General features: G+C 33.6%; 1 protein-coding gene across 1 annotated transcript in view; it reads left to right on the forward strand.

Annotated features, from left to right (window-relative positions):
* The first annotated feature begins 630 nt into the window (after positions 1-630).
* Positions 631-16,738, forward strand: part of LOC145285833 (EF-hand calcium-binding domain-containing protein 6-like) — a 288,961-nt gene continuing 272,853 nt past the window's right edge. The window contains exon 1 of the mRNA XM_080134267.1: positions 631-994. The gene's annotated coding sequence lies outside the window, so the exon portion shown is untranslated. The remainder of the gene's footprint in view (positions 995-16,738) is intronic.

The following is a 16,738-nucleotide window of genomic DNA, read 5'->3' on the forward strand; positions in this document are numbered from 1 at the left end:
CCCGGATATAAGAGATCCCAATATAAGAAAAACGGATATAAGGGAGATTTTTTTTTTCTGGTCCCAAATTAGAGCCTGTGTTAATGTACAGAGTAACCCGGATATAAGAAACCACGATGTTATTATAATCTGGATATAAGAGAGTTGCATGGCTCTGATAAGAAGTATCTTATATCCGGGCTACATTGTATTCGTTTTCAGCATACCCGAAAACATATAAAAGTCGTTAATTTAACGGTGAATGCTAAATTGCCGTTAAAGTAATATATATATATATATATATATATATATATATATATATATATATATATATATATACATATATATATATACATATATATATATACATATATATATATACATATATATATATACATATATATATATACATATATATATATACATATATATATATACATATATATATATATACATATATACATATATATATATATATATATATATATATATATATATATATATATATATATATACCGTAACGGCAACGGTTATTTTAAAAACAAAAATGTACGTCATATTTTTTATTATTGTTTATGACGTTTTTTTGTGTTTTTTATTATTGACGTAATAAAACACATCCTTTTCTCCATTTTCACCCTGTCGTCTATCAAAATCTACATTCGAATTGAAACCACAGTACTTAAAAATAAGGACGGTTTCTACTTTATTTTATCCAATCAAGCAGACCCTTTTTTAAAAAAAAAGAAAGAAAAGAAGTCAGTAAAAATTGACAACTAGACCATTTGTATTTTGTTTGACTTAGCAACGTTAGAAAGAAAGAAAGAAAAAAAAAAAAAAAAAAGAGAGAAGGTCATTTAATTGATAAAGCCCGTAGCATTGAAAGGAAGAATAATCGTCACCCCCCGTACAAAGCGAACCTCTAAAAATGGATAGATAAAAAAAAAAATTAAAAAATTAAAAAGTTTGGAACAACACGTGGAGAAGATAGGATTCGACTCGTTTAAAAACTCAGGTATGTTGAATCTTTTTTTAACTTCGCCTCCCAAAATCAACAGACTTCCTGTAATTATTTAGTTCCTGTTGATTTTGCAGTGAGAGTTTAGTTCTGTGCAGTTCTAGGAGGTCCACCCTCCAAGGCCTTGCCTCTTTTTGAGAAGGAGTTTATTGCTAATGACGCTTCAGGTACCCTAACCGGGGAATGCCGATAGGGCTGCTCAGGCACTTTTGGAAAGTCAGTACCCATTCTTTGGGGCTCTGACTTCTCAATCCCACTTTCCGACCCTGATGTGTAAGTTCTTGCAGTGAGAGAGAACTAAACATCTTTTTGGTAAAACTTGCGGAGAATGCTCTGTTTTACAATTGTTGTAAAAATGGGACGAAAATTTAAATTTCGTTCCGTTTTAAATTTGCTACATTTTTACATTACGTCCAATACATCGTTCACATTCGACATGTCAACTTTTAAAGGTTTTCGGGTATGTTGACAAGGGGGTGTCTATTCCGAAAGCCTTTCTCAACATGGGAGGTTGGGGAGGAGCGCTTATGTCAACGGATCATCAAATCTAAGGGAGATAACCAGCATGAACGTAGCAAAAATAAGCATATTTTGCAAGATATAATTTGGGACGCTGAAATAATCAGTAGAACAATAAAAGAACGGTAAATGAAAAAAAAAAAAAAAAAAAAAAATGATTACATTCACAAAATTTTTTTTTTTTCTTTATTTTTAGATAATCAGTCAGCGTCAGGATGATTAAAAGTTTTTTGAAGGAGATTTTGAAGTATTTAAACCGTCAATGAATGATTAAAGTTTAATTAATTAATTTATTTTTTTTTTTTACTATTCTGTAGCTTCGTTTTGCAAAGTATAATTTGGGGCGCATAATAAATCAACATACACAAAACAACGAATATAGAAATTTTTTTTGAAGTATTTAAAACCGTCAATGTAATTTTTTTTTAACACGAAAATAAAAAATTAAAAAATAAATTTGTTTTTCTTTATTTTAGGTAATCAGTCATTTCTGTCAATGATTAAACTCGGAAAAAATAACAACGTTCAAAGATTCTGCAAAGATTCTGCACAAGATAAAGTGTTTTTTTTTGTTGGTTTTTTTTTGGAGGGGGGTTCTCTTAAATAAGTATTTTTCTTTAATTGGGCAACAACTTCTTGATTAATTAACACGTTTATTTAAATTTTTTTGTTGATTAATTAACATCGTTTCATTGTAACAGGTTGTTTACTTTTGTTTTGTGTATTTTAATTAATAAGTTTATTTTGCTACTTAACATGGTTATATTTTTAAGTTCGTTGAATTAACTTCGCTAACTTATTTCCTTTCCGGAAATTGCTGAAGCAACTTCGACTACAGTAATCGTGTAATCTTTTTTTTTTTTCTTTTCTTTTTTTTTTCTTCATTTAACATTCTTTCATTGTTCTACTGATTATTTCAGCGTCCCAAATTGTATCTTGCAAAATATTCTTATTTTTGCTATGTTTATGCTGGTTATCTCCCTTATCGTTGACATAAGCGCCGGTTGGGGTTCTATTCCGAAAGCCGTTCTTAACATGGGGAAGTTGGGGTGTTTATTCGTTGTAAACATAACAGAAACCTCTAAAAGTCGATATTTTCAATGTGAACCGTGATTGTCTGTATTTTTGAGATGAGGTGTTTTCATTTATCCAGCTAGGCTCTGTATTGAATGTTACTTTTCACACTCTTGGGTAACTGTAAACTTTGATACAACGTCTAGTACCACTCGGCCATATGTCACTAGGACAATTCTTAGTTGGTTTTTGTTAATGTTAAACCTATGTTGTTATTCAAGGTTTTCTCTCTCTATTAGAGGTGTCCAAATTGCATTCAGCTCACGCTTGGTTTGCTCAGTAGGTTGTTATGTCCGAGCATGTGAGCTGTTTCTTTAAGTTTTCTCACTTTCCAGTGGGTCTCTCTGTTTATCATTTTTACTTCATCCCATAGGACCCCCCTCTCCATCCAGACATGGTTGGCTATACCCGATTTTCCCGTCTCCCCTTTAGTTACCACTTTTCGGTGTTCTTACACCCTTACTTTGAGGGGGCGGCATGTTTCACCCTGGTAAACCTTTCTGCAACAGCATGGGATGGAGTATATGTTCTGAGTTCAATCTTGAACGAAGGCAGTGAAAAATAACATTTAAAACAGAGAATCAGCAACTATGTCTCAGAGCCTAGCTGGAGTCCGACACGGTACCCCCATAATAATAATAAAGGGTTGGGTTTGAGACTCCTAACAAACGGTTCCCCAGTTCGATACAAAACACCTGATGAAGGTCGGAGGGCAAAATGGCCGAAACGTTGTGACATTAACAACCAAGATGAGGAAGTCAGTCCGACAATCTCAATAAATAAAAGTGAACTGTGAGTTGGATTTTAAGTCCAGGACTTGTGTAAAAAATATACCAAAACGCCAAAACGGTTTACCAAATTGATTTTATTTGTTTAAAAATGAAATTATTTCGTTTTTGTTAATAGAATGTCATAAAGTACGATTGTTGAATATTATTCTTTCGATTACTTTCGTTTTTTTTTGGGGGGGGGGGCTGGCAACAACAACAACAAGATTAAAATGGAACGAAATTCAAATTTCCGTTCCATTTTTGCAACAACCATAAAACATGGTATTCTCCGCAAGTTTTACCTTTTTTGTTTCTTCACGCATTCGACAAGCCACTAGATGGAATTTGCTCCAAAATAATTTTCAGATGCTTAAGACGGGGGGGGGGCATATCGGACCGAATGTTTCTGATTGCGATTTATACAACATACCGGAAATTGACGAAACAATTTACGATTTGAATGCTGATGATGATGTCGATAATAATGATAATAATATAAAAAAACAAATACATATGGTTAGGTTAAGGTTAACAAAAAATTTTAGTCTCTTAAAAAAAATGAATCAATTTGAAAGAAATTTTTTAAATAAATAATTTCACAAAGTGACCAGAAATTGTTAAATGTAGACATCCGACGGCAACAAATACGATATATGCACTAAACGAAATTTGTATTCATTTTGGACTCTGGAAGATTCCAGTCAGTGACAATGGAACATGGTTCCCAGGAAAAGAATTTAAGGAATACTGCAAATCATTGTCAATTGAGCACGTGACAACGCTAGTTTATCATCCAAAATCTAATGAAATGGCAGAAACATTTGCGGACACATTCAATCGAGCTCTGGAGAAGAATCAATGCCTGGACACAAATGAAAAAAGTACTCAGAAATTTTTGGCAGTTTACAGAAACACACCAACCCCGAATACAACACCACAGTTATAGCCAACAGAGTTAATGTTCATGAGAAAGATGAGCTCTGTATTTTATAGGCTGTGCCTATTCGAGCAAAGACACGCTCAATAAAGAACAACAAATAATTAAAGTCTATAGTCCAGAGTACAAGGTTTTCTTCCAAAACTTTAGGGCTGGAAGAATGTTTTGGGAAGAGGAATAGTGACTAAAAGAATTGGACAGGTTATATATGACATAAAAGGGAACAACTTTGTTTACAAAAGACATTAGAATCAGTTGAGACCCAGGCACACTACAGAGGTCATGTAAAGTACGGAAGAGATTCAAGTGAAAATACCATATGACTCATTTGAAATTCCTGTCAGAATTCTCCGATGGAAGTATCTCCGAATTAAAGACCAGAAATACCAGCGAGTCAAAGGTCGTAACGGCAAGGCTTGAGTAAGAAAAGACTCAGAAAAAAAGTAAATAGGCTGTCTAAACTCTAAGAGAAGAAGATATTAAAGCTAAATTTTACCGGGAAAATTTAGCCCAGGGGCAAGTGATGTAAAGAATATAAGAACATCCGGGTCTTTCCTCCTGCAATGTTGTGATTAGCTGGTTAAGCCATAGATACCAGCTGGAAGAGACATTTAGGCGAGACGTTGAAATGTACGCAAGCCTCATGCTAAGAACTCTTGCTTCGACTACCACATTTGTTCCATATGGGGACATACGAGATTTACTATTCAAACTGAAGACCATTCAGTTACTTCAAACAATATATATTCATCATAAAATCCCAGTCTTCGATATTATTGGCAATGAAACACATTTGAATTACTCATACCAAAAAGTATCCTATATTATTACAAGGGCACAATTCGCCCAGACATCAAGTATTGTTTCCACGTCTGGGCTAGTACATCTACCACTAGTCTCATTCTTAGATTGGTCCAAAAAACAAGGCTCCAGTCTAATAGGTCCCGCATTATCGGCCAAGCTCCAATCTCTGTCCTATTGTCACAATATTGCAGCCCTGTGCCTGGTTTGCAAGAACTTTAATGGAATGTGCTTTAATGAATTGATAACACTTGTGCCCCCTCGACGTAAATACTCCTGCCTAACCCGACAAGCAGTCCCCATATGCAAGAAAGGCAGCTACTCTAATTTCTTCTCTCAAACTGGTAGACTTTATATCCCTCCATGTTTCTTATTTCCATAACTGTACTAACCTACAGTAGTTTAAATGTACTCCAAGCAGACATCTTGCTGCTCAACTCCCCACACTCCAAATAGTAGTCCCTTGCATTCAAGTGGGAATATGCTTTGTTTGGAGTGAAAAAGAGTAAAAAAAACAAAGACTTCAGCGATTTTGGACACTATTCTTAAATAATTACTTAAAACCATGATTTAGTAAAAATAAAAAATTTAAAAAGAAATAACAATCGACTAAAAAGAGTAATTTATAGAAAATTAAATTGTATCAGAATTATGTGAAATCAATTTTAACTTTTAACAAACATGGCGTCATCGCAAAAGTTGAAGTAATCATGAGTGTAGATCAGTTATCATTTTTTTTTTTTTTTTTAACACTAAAATATGGTTTGAAACAAGCTATTTTGGAATAATGGCCAAACCTACACAAGCTCATTTCATTGTCAATAATTTCAATGATTAAAATGGTAGCAAAAAGTACAAAAGAGAAGAGATACAAAGAGAGAATTATTTATTTATTTATTTTTTTTACATAGGCATCACCACTTATCAAGGCCAAGAGGCCACTCAAGGATAAGGGTTAAAGAGTGCACAGTAGAAACTGGACAGTATAATAATCGTTAGTAATGGAAATTCGGTAAATTTGTTAACAAGTGGGACGGCTCATCAGGAACTTGTTTACGTTAGACTTGAAGACAACCATATTGTAGCCGGCTGGAAAGCAGGAAAACGGAAGACAATTCCACAGGTGTGCAGTTCTAAGAAAGAAGCTTTGTTCATGGAATCTACGTTTAGGTTTAGGCACAGATAACGAGTGGGAAGAATTATTGATAGTGTTTTCAGCTAGACTATTGTTTCTTGTGAAAGTTTGGCGAGGTGAGGGGGAGGGCCATAGACTGAAGCTCAGTCAAACACTTTCCATTTTCCATAAAAATAACGATACAGCAGAGACAAACTTGCAACATCTCTTCTGTGAGATAGAAGTTGCAGGGAAGAGAAAAGGATATCTCCTATGAGACTACAAAGTCTATTTTGAACTCTATCAAGGCAGGGCAAGTCCTTTCTAGCAGCTCCTGCCCAGATGTGGCAACAGTATTCCATCCTTGGACGTACCTGGCTCTTATATAGATAGAGAATTGTATCAGCAGTGAGATATCTACTGGATCGATAGAAAGATCCCACCATTTTTCCAGTGGCCTTGGCAACAGATTTAATGTACATGTTCCATTTAAGATCAGGAGTAAAGGTCAAGCCCAGAAGCTTGTCAAAACTTGAGGCTTCCTCAAGACGAGAGGCATTCATTTCAACTGATGCCAGATGGGGATCAGAACGTTGATGATGTAAAGAGAGAAGCTTGGTTTTAGATGCATTAAAAGTAACCAGCCACTCCTTTCCCCATTGTACCACGTGCTCAAGATCAGAGGAGAGAGAATCGGAGAGAACTTGGTCATTTACTGACTTAGATGTGCTACCATAGATGGTAGTGTCATCAGCATAAATGTCTACAAATGATGTAAGGATGTGATTTGGAAGATCATTAATGTAGATCAGGAAAAGAGTTGGGCCCAGGATGGACCGACCCCTGAGGGACTCCAGCATTAATACTGTGAGCTTCTGATTTTTGCCCATCAACTACTACTCTTATGAACCTGTCAGAAAGAATTGGACAGTTTAGACAGAATAGCTTGTTTGGCTTGCACCATAAACAATTCTATGAAGAAGTCAATAAAAGATCAAATTGCTTGAATGGAATACCAAATTTCAGAAGAATGCAAAAAAGTTTTGGAGTGATTTTTGGAGTGCTAAAATGGGACATAATAGAAGTGCTTTGTGGCAGAAAGATTTGAAGAGTGAAATAAAAAGTAAGCTTAAGCAAACCCAAGATGTGGTAAAAGTGAATAAAGAGAAAGTCCGAAAACAATGTAGGAAAAGGAAGATAAAAAGATTTCGGAAGTTGAAAAGGGTAGAAGTTATACCTATTGTGATGGGAGCCCTCAGGATGTGACAAAAGGATTTGACAAGTGGACTGAGAAAATTAGGATTTATTGCAATTTCGGAATGCTTAAGAAGACTGCCTTGTGGGGAACCACCAGAATTTTGTGGAAACTACTAGAGGCCCGAGAAAAGAAAGGGCGGATAGCCTATGGTCATTTGTTATGATCCGCTCATCAGCATAAAATCAACTACAACTACAGCTGGACACAAAATGTAACAACAGAAATAATAATAATAATAATAATAATAATAATAATAATAATAATAATAAATAATACATATATATATATATATATATATATATATATTCAGACAAGTATTGTTAAATAGCACAGTGTTTTTGCTTAATGAGCTTTTTTGCAAGTACTTTCAACCGAGTTTCATCAGTCGTCTTCAGGCAGTTTTTGATATATATTATTTGAAGGTAAACAGTTACATTTGTTCGCTACAAGCAGTCATCTGTTTCAGTCAATGAGACTTCGTCAGGCGACCTTGAACCATTTGACACCATACAAAAAAAAATTTTAAAAAATGAGCTCTTCAAAAAAAGAAAGGCCATAAAAGTTGCGAACTCTCTAAAAATGAAGGATAAAAATTGAGAAGTCGTATTTCAACCTTTTTTGCAATATCATTCAGATACAAGCATAACCCATATCAACAGCTGGATATATAGACAATATAAATTTGAAATTATTAAAGTGGGGCGTTAGTGGGTGGGAGGAATAGTGATTTAAATTGAACACCGAGTTTCATTAAGTGTGTCTGTTGATAAACTTATTTTTGTGTGTTGAAAAAAAAAAAAGGGTTTGCAGGTGTAATACAATGATCAACAAGTCGCATGTCAGAGAAAGTTGAAAGTTTTGGGAGGGAGAGAAGGTTTAGTAAAAAACAATTGAATATGGCAATAAGCAGAAGAAAGAAGGAGAAAATGAAGGATTAGGAGTGGGGGGGATTGAGAGAGAGAGAGAGAGAGAGAAAGCAAAAAGAAATATATATGTTACTCTTTATTATAGAGTGGAGGATTGAAATTTGAAATTCTGAAGTTGTGAAAAACCATAAAACAAACTTAATCTTGTTGTGACTTGAGAATATTTAAGCGTTAGTTGTTTGTGTATAGCTGTGCATTAATGTTTGCATAATTGTCTTGCATTGTTCTAATCTTGACTGACTGCAACAATCTTAGTTTGTGAACTCTGGACAGGTCAATAGTCTTGCATTACCTTTAGTGTAGTTTCCAGCTTAATTAGTTGGAAACGAAGTATCATCTGTTGTCAAATGAAGTACCTTTAATGACATCTGCTCAGATCTTATTAAAAAAAAAAAAAAGAATTGATCAAGTTGATTTTTTGTTTGATTAGCTTTTGTGCAAATTCTTTGTTTTATTTTAATTTTATTTTAATTTTGTTTTGAATTCATGTTATAATGTTAATATGACACCAAAAATGGATCAATGTTCAAGCTTTGATAAACTCTTACTTCAGGTATCTTTTTTTCATCTCTTATCTCTCTCATTTCCATAAGACTTAATCAGTGATGATCCAGACAAGAGTTTTCTACAGATTAGTGATAATTTCCTGCACTGATGATTCCCACTAGGATGAAATACTAGTGTCTGTAGGCATTAAAATAATTATAGTAATAATTATATATATATATAAGCGAGATAAGACACTGATTGAGTTTAGATCAACAATCCTGATAGATATTACTTGAAGTAATACTTTCAAGGAGATCCTAGCCACAAAGGAAAAGCTCAATATTTAAGAATAGAGCAATATATGAGTTTCGTGGTTAAATTGCATTTCATTTCCTCTGATGATATGAGCCATTGTTGAAAATCCATGAATTAAGGAAATTAATATAACCCCTTCTATATATATATTCCTTTTGTCAAGCAATAAATTCTTAAATCTAATATATGTCTCTCTCTCTCTCTCTCTCTATATATATATATATATATATATATATATATATACTAGCAGTTCAGCCCGGCTTTGCTTGGGCCCTATGTACTGTTCATAACTTTATGCTGTTCATAACTTTATGTGCATATGTATATATATATATTAAAAGTTTAACTCATGTTCTGGCAACCGCAGAGGTAAATTTTTTATAACTCGGGCCTCAATTTGAACCCCCTTAACATTTATTATTTTGGTCTCAAATCAAAATAAAAAAGTTTTACCTATGTCAAAGTAACATACATCTAAAATTTCAAGTGTTTAGACCCAAAATTTGTAGAGGAGTTTGGTAGTCTGCAAAGATCAACTCTTTCAACTTTGACTTCTTGCCAGCCAACTTTTCGCCCCCAAACTGATTAAAAAACTTGCTGCATGCCTGAATACCCTTTATGTAAAATTTTAAATGTTTAGGCCCAAAATTGGCTGAATAGTAAGCTAGAGACCCAAAGGTCAAATCTTTTGACCTTTGACCCTTTGGCAGCAACATTTTCGGCCAGAAACCGATTAAAAAGCTTGCCCTATGTCTGAATACACTTTATGTAAAAAATTTCAAATGTTTAGACCAAAAATTGGCTGAGTCAATTGGTAGAGACTGCAAAGGTCAAATTTTTTTTTAACTTTGACCCCTTAACATTTATTGTTTTGGGCACAAATCAAATTCAAAGTTTGATCTATGTCCAAGTAACCTACATCTAAAATTTCAAGTTTTTAGACCCAAAATTGGTGGAGGAGTTTGGTAGTTTTCAAAGGTCAAATCGTTTAACTTTGACCCCGTTACAACCAAATTTCTGACTGAAAACCGATTAAAAAGATTTTTTCAAATCTCAATATCCCTTATGTTAAATTGCGAGTCAGTAGACTGAAAATTGACAGAGTAGTTTGGTAGGGAAATGAACACACATAGATACACAGACAGACAGACAATTTCACTTTTATAGATACTAGCAGTTCAGCCCGGCTTTGCTCAGGCCTATGTACTGTTCATAACTTTATGTGCATATATATGTATATATATATATATATATATATATATATTAAAAAGTTTGACTCGTGTCCAGATAACCTACATCTAAAATTTTAAGTGTTTAGACCTAAAATTGGCGGAATAGTTTGATAGAGTCTGCAAAGCTAAACTCTTTCAACTTTGACCTCTTGGCAGCCAAATTTTCACCCCAAACTGGTTAATAAGCTTGCTACATGTCTGATTACCTTTTATGTAAAATTTCAAACGTTTAGACCCAAAATTGGCTGAATAGTTTGCTAGAAACCGCAAAAGTAAAATCTTTTGAACTTTGACCCCTTGGCAGCAAGGTTTTTGGCCAAAAACCAATTAAAAAGCTTATGTCTGAGTACACTTTATGTAAAATTTCAAATATTTAGACCAAAAATTGGCTGAGTCATTTGGTAGAGACTGCAGAGGTCAAATATGCTCCAATTTTGACCCCTTATCATTTATTGTTTTTAGCACAATTCAAATTAAAAGTTTGATCCATGTCCAAGTAACTTACATTTAAAATTTAAAGTGTTTAGACCCAAAATTGGCGGAGGAGTTTGGTAGTTTTCAAAGGTCAAATCGTTGAACTTTGATCCCGTTACAACCAAATTTCTGGCCGAAAACTGATTAAAAAGATTTTTCCAAATCTCAATATCCCTTATGTCAAATCTCGAGTTTCTAGACTGAAAATTTGGTACGTACACACACACACACACACACACACACACACACACACACACACACACACACACACACACACATTTTCACTTTTAAAGATATATAGATATACAGGGTGTCCCAAAAAGATGTATGCACACTCCTAAACAGTCTTTGCACTTCAATAGCGTTTCCATGCTTCCAGTAGCATTTTAGAATGAGTTTTTTTTTATTCAAAGTTTAGCCTGGCTGCCATCAATAAGATCGATGAGTTTAATCTACAAAGAAAAAACAAAGATTTGGTTCAAAATTATTTAAAGTGTGTATACATCTGTATATATGTAATCGTAATATACTGCACTGATTATGCTCGAAAGGATGAAACACTAGTGTCAGTAGGTATTAAAATAATTGTAGTAATAATTATTTAATTCCTTTAAGAACTCACGGAATAAGTCGGTCACTTAAGCTCACATGCACAGATCATGATGTTGTAATCATAAGTCCACTTTATGCTTTATAGAAATGTTAATTTCAACTGTATTTCTCGTGGTTAACGTTGGCTGTGCAGTTTGTTCCTTGCTAATGGAGTTAAAGATGGCTTCATGGCTGGGTTTGAATCTTCCAACTGGCTGTAATCATAACTCTCTGCACTGATAATTCCCGATAGGATGAAACACTAGTGTCTGTAGGTATTAAAATAATTATAGTAATATATATATATATATATATATATATATATATTTTATTTGTTCTTGTTAGCGATACTTTTTGAATGAATTCAATAATTTATACAAAAGTGCATTTTTACCTAAATGCGAGTTGGGAATAATTTTCCGATTTGACCAATTTGGTACCCCTATATAACGTAATCAGTTTGGGTCATTTTTTAATGTTTTGATGTAATGTTTTTAGGAAAAGTTGATATGACTTTTGAAACATTTAAACTATCGAATAGAGAGTTATACTAAATAATATTAAATCTATTTTGTGTCTTTTAAACATCACAAATGAAATTGTTGGGGAAGTTTTAGATAAGATAAAAAGGTGAAGGTGATGAAGAAGAAGAAGAAGCAGGAAAAGAAGAAGCAGGAAAAGAAGAAGTAGGAAAAGAAGAAGAGGCCCGAAAAAACGCTGAAATTCGGCAAACCTGGCTTTATTTTATTTCATGTTTTGTATATGGGCCAAGCATAATTAATTCACATAAGTTAGTGATGGCTATTAAAAAGACGAAGAAAAGAATAAGAAGACGCCACTCGTTGGTGACTGTTGAAGAAACTGGCTGCTGGCCAATTAAAAACAACCTCTTTATTTACCGGCGTAAAGGAAAAATTAAATCTGGCCAGCATGGGAAGTTATGTATTAATTGAAAATGAACAGTTTTATAGTGTTGCTTAAAAAGAAACTAATATGGCTGTGTGTATTGTTCGCAGTAAACAGGCTGGATGTCTGTGCCATGTTGCTATATGCTGTAAGCATAGGCGTCTACGTTTGTTATAAGCAGGGGAGGCATATATATATATATATATATATATATATATATATATATATATATATATATATATATATATATATATATAGCCTCATGATTCTGAAAATGTTCGAAAATAGGAATTTAGTAAATTGACTCAAATCAATTGATAATAACTGCAAAACATGCATTAGGTATTGACAGGTAGCGTAGCCATTTTGGATTAATGTGTGGTGCCAGTGTTTCTTTTCTTATAATGTCTTTTCAGAGACGGGGAAAAATTGACTTTATTTTATTATATATATATATATATATATATATATATATATATAGAGAGAGAGAGAGAGAGAGAGAGAGAGGGAGCATGTAAATTTTATTTTCATCATTTCAGTTAGTTTTATATTAATGGTCAAGCTATAATATTGTGTATGACTTTATCATGATAGAATTTAATATAAAATATTTATATTATCCAATTATATATATATATATATATATATATATATATATATATATATATTTAAATTGAAGTAAACGCCGAATATTCAGTGTAGCTTAATCGTCATATATATTTTATAAATTACTAACTAGCTCTACCTACGTATTGAGCACTTTTGAAGTAAATACTTAAAGTTTACACATAAATATATACTTTCGTATATTAATTTTATGTGAGTAAATGAAGTAGTTATATATATATATATATATATATATATATATATATATATATATAAAATGAAGTAATTGCACTTCCCTTAAACTGACATTGTTTATCAGAATTTGATAAAATTCCATTGTAGATGTTACACTCTTCTGGAGGTTGAAGGTTCAACCCTCAAAATACAATTGCAAATTACTTAAGATTTCTACCCAGTGATGGCTGACGGAATGAGAGCATACTACCTCCGGGGATTAAATAAAGTGTTCTGTTCAAAATTCAGTGCAGATTCCAGAGTTTAACAATATACACCTGAAGAAGGGCGGAAGTTACATTGACCGAAGATGACACTTAAGATGAGAATAATAGTACAGATAATCGAAATGATACAAATAATGAACATGGTCAGTAATTTTGAGACAGGTGAAGAATAACTGGCATTATTATTATTTCTTTCTCCTAGAGTAGTTGCTCTAACAAGGCTTGAGAGTCTACACTATTTTACTATTTAAACCATAAGTTTTATGAGTGGTGGCTTTATAACCAAAGTGAATGCATTATCCTTTTTCTAATTTATAATGCCTGTCAACTCTAAGTACTGAGTTCAACGTTGCTTAACTTTGAACCTGTGTTTTAATATAAATATAAAGTGCAATTCAATCAATAATATTTGAAGCCAGATTTTATTCTTCTCTTGATCCAGCATATCTTGGGCGAATCAATACATCCTTTTCAAGCTCAATAGCAGCAAGCAGAGGCTTGAATCAACCGTTTGCTCGTGTGCATGTTTTTATGTCAATCATTTTTATTTATTTAAGAGATTTTTTTGTATTAGCAGGAGATGTTTCAAGATTTACAAGTTTTCAAGGAGTATTAAGGAGAGACGGACGTGTTAATAAACGAGAATTCTTAAAACGAATCTTTTCGATCATTAAAAATGCTATTTGAAACTTAAGCATAACGGACAGATAGAGACTCTTAAAGCAACGCCATTATATTATTATAAAATCTGTCCAATCATTAAACGATTATAGAAATGTGAAAAGCAGCATGTTTGATGGTATGTGTAATTGTAATGTATGCAGACGACTGCAATGGGGGTAAATATTTAGCTAAGAGAAGAGAGACCACCCATTAAATTAGCTGACCTTTGAAATAGTAATCTCTTTATGTGTTAGATCGCCAGAGTCTATCTCTCTCTCTCTCTCTCTCTCTATATATATATATATATATATATGTGTGTGTGTGTGTGTGTGTGTGTATCTGGTTTATATACATGTCTACATTTCTTACATGTGTCAATATATATTGCATGGACTTGTGCATCGTCTAGTGGTGTATATAACAGTGTCTTTGATATCTAATGAATGCATGTATACAGAGTATAGAAATATTCATTGTGCCCTGCATGTATATAAAATGTTCGCTGTATTTGCGGCTGCTTCTTCACAAATGCGCATAGTTAACGAACATGACACATAAACTTTTATAGAGTTTTTCTTACAATCAAATGGATACAATCTATGTCTGCTTGATTTGTCCAAACCCTGAAAGAAAGTCATCACAACAAGTTATATTCCACATGGTCTTTAATTATCTTATGGATTCTCTTGTCAGAGCTTGGTACGCTGGGTCTCTTTCTACATTTTCACTGGTTCTTCTTCATTCTGATTCCAACAGGGCCGTCCACACATCTGCTCACTAACACGTTTCTCACCAACTCATTAGCTTGATATCCTCTATTACATCAGCAAAACTCCAACCACGTGTCCAAGGATACAAATAGATGATCTCTCACATAAGCCAAAATCTGTTTACTTCTAATTAAATTCCACAACTTCTCCAAAAATTCCTAAATCGAATTTGTTTATTTTATTTCTGAGTTAAATTCCTAACTAAACATTCCAAGCTGTAAATCCACACTTTTCAAAATTTAATTGATTTATTTTTCTAATAATAATATTAATCGATCCTGGCATGCTAATATAATACTATACATGGGTATGAAGTGTGATTTTGACCCACTTGAGATTTTCCAATAGTTATGTTGAGATGGGCCCCTAGGCCCTAAGTTTATGGATTATGTTCTGTTGGAAGGTTTGTTTGTCTTAATTTTGTTCAGTATCAGGGAGGATCTTTTTGTTACAGTAGTGACAGAGACTACATGGTTGACACTGAGACCACTGCCAGAATCAAGCACCAAATCCAGATTCAGATAAATGAACGATCACGACTTGTGCATTGAATGCACACATATGCATGTTCACACAATGATAATGTGTGGACATATCCAAAAAATGCTATTTTAAAAAAAAGAATGTGACACACACAAAAAAAGTCTATTTCAAAGTGTTGAACCACTGCCTGATGGAAAGAACCTCACTTAAAGGATCTTGGACACTGCTCATTTGGCCATGAAATTTCTATTTTAAACTTAAGTGTGATAAATGTCGGTGTGTACAGTTGTTACGTTCTTACATCTACATTAACACGCAAATAATTGGCATTGCATGTCTGTTTCTGTAGAGAAAGTGCTGCTTGGTTTTGAGGACAAAACGATGATTCTGCAAGCTGAAAAAAATGGCCGATTATAGAATGGAGAAAAATACTGGAAAAAAATATAATTTATTTTTAAAATTCCATTTTATCAACCAAGTGCTGTTACAGGAGTCTCACAATTAACTCGGATAGCTGTAGCTCACAAAACTTTCCGCTTGTTGTACTCGGCTGCCAACTACAAAACTAAATCCTTCTCGTAAAGTGAAAAAAAAAGCTGTCATTCAAAATTTACTCTCCCCTAGTACAATTCACACTGCAACTCACACACGTTGACCTTTCAAAATTCTGCATCTCAAGCTCTGCAACATTTTGGAAAGGTGTCAATGTGTCAAGAAAAAGTGGCTTATCCATCAATTCTTATTGTTTTATAACAAAGCCAAGGTTTTCTTTGACTGAATGACTCATTTTACCACAAGTTAACTCAACTCAATTTTTAGGCCCATCTTTCATAGAGATTAGATTGTGTAGTTTTTAAATGTGAAATCTTTTTTTTATTTTTTATTTATAAAAATCGCTTCAGACTGTAGGATAAGACAAACGTGTCCTTCAGCTCGTTGCTAAGATTTACTTAAAAAGCAAATGACTGCCCCATCTGTCCTCTCTGTATATAGATCTATCAGGGGCGATCACTCCCTAGTTACTTTCCGCCTCAGGGAAGATAACTCGATGGGTACTTCCTGTTATCAAAAGCAGATGACTCTTTTACCCATACATGCCCCCCCCCTCCGGCCATGGAATAAATTGTCATGGTCATCTTTGCATGCACCAGAAAACTTGTGTGATTTTCCATACATTTGTAGCGATAAGCTTCTCGGTGCTCTTGTTTTGAAACATGAAGTTTGAACGGTGACGGACTGATTGGGCATGTACATCTTCTTGTGGTATCATCAATTTCCGTTTCTTCTTCACCACGCTTGTTTAGTGACTCGACATTGATGTACATTTTGATCTCCTTTGCTTTCTCAGAGGC

The sequence above is a fragment of the Euprymna scolopes genome, chromosome 10, assembly GCF_053919585.1.
Source record: "Euprymna scolopes isolate OS-2025 chromosome 10, ASM5391958v1, whole genome shotgun sequence".
NCBI classification, from domain to species: domain Eukaryota; kingdom Metazoa; phylum Mollusca; class Cephalopoda; order Sepiida; family Sepiolidae; genus Euprymna; species Euprymna scolopes.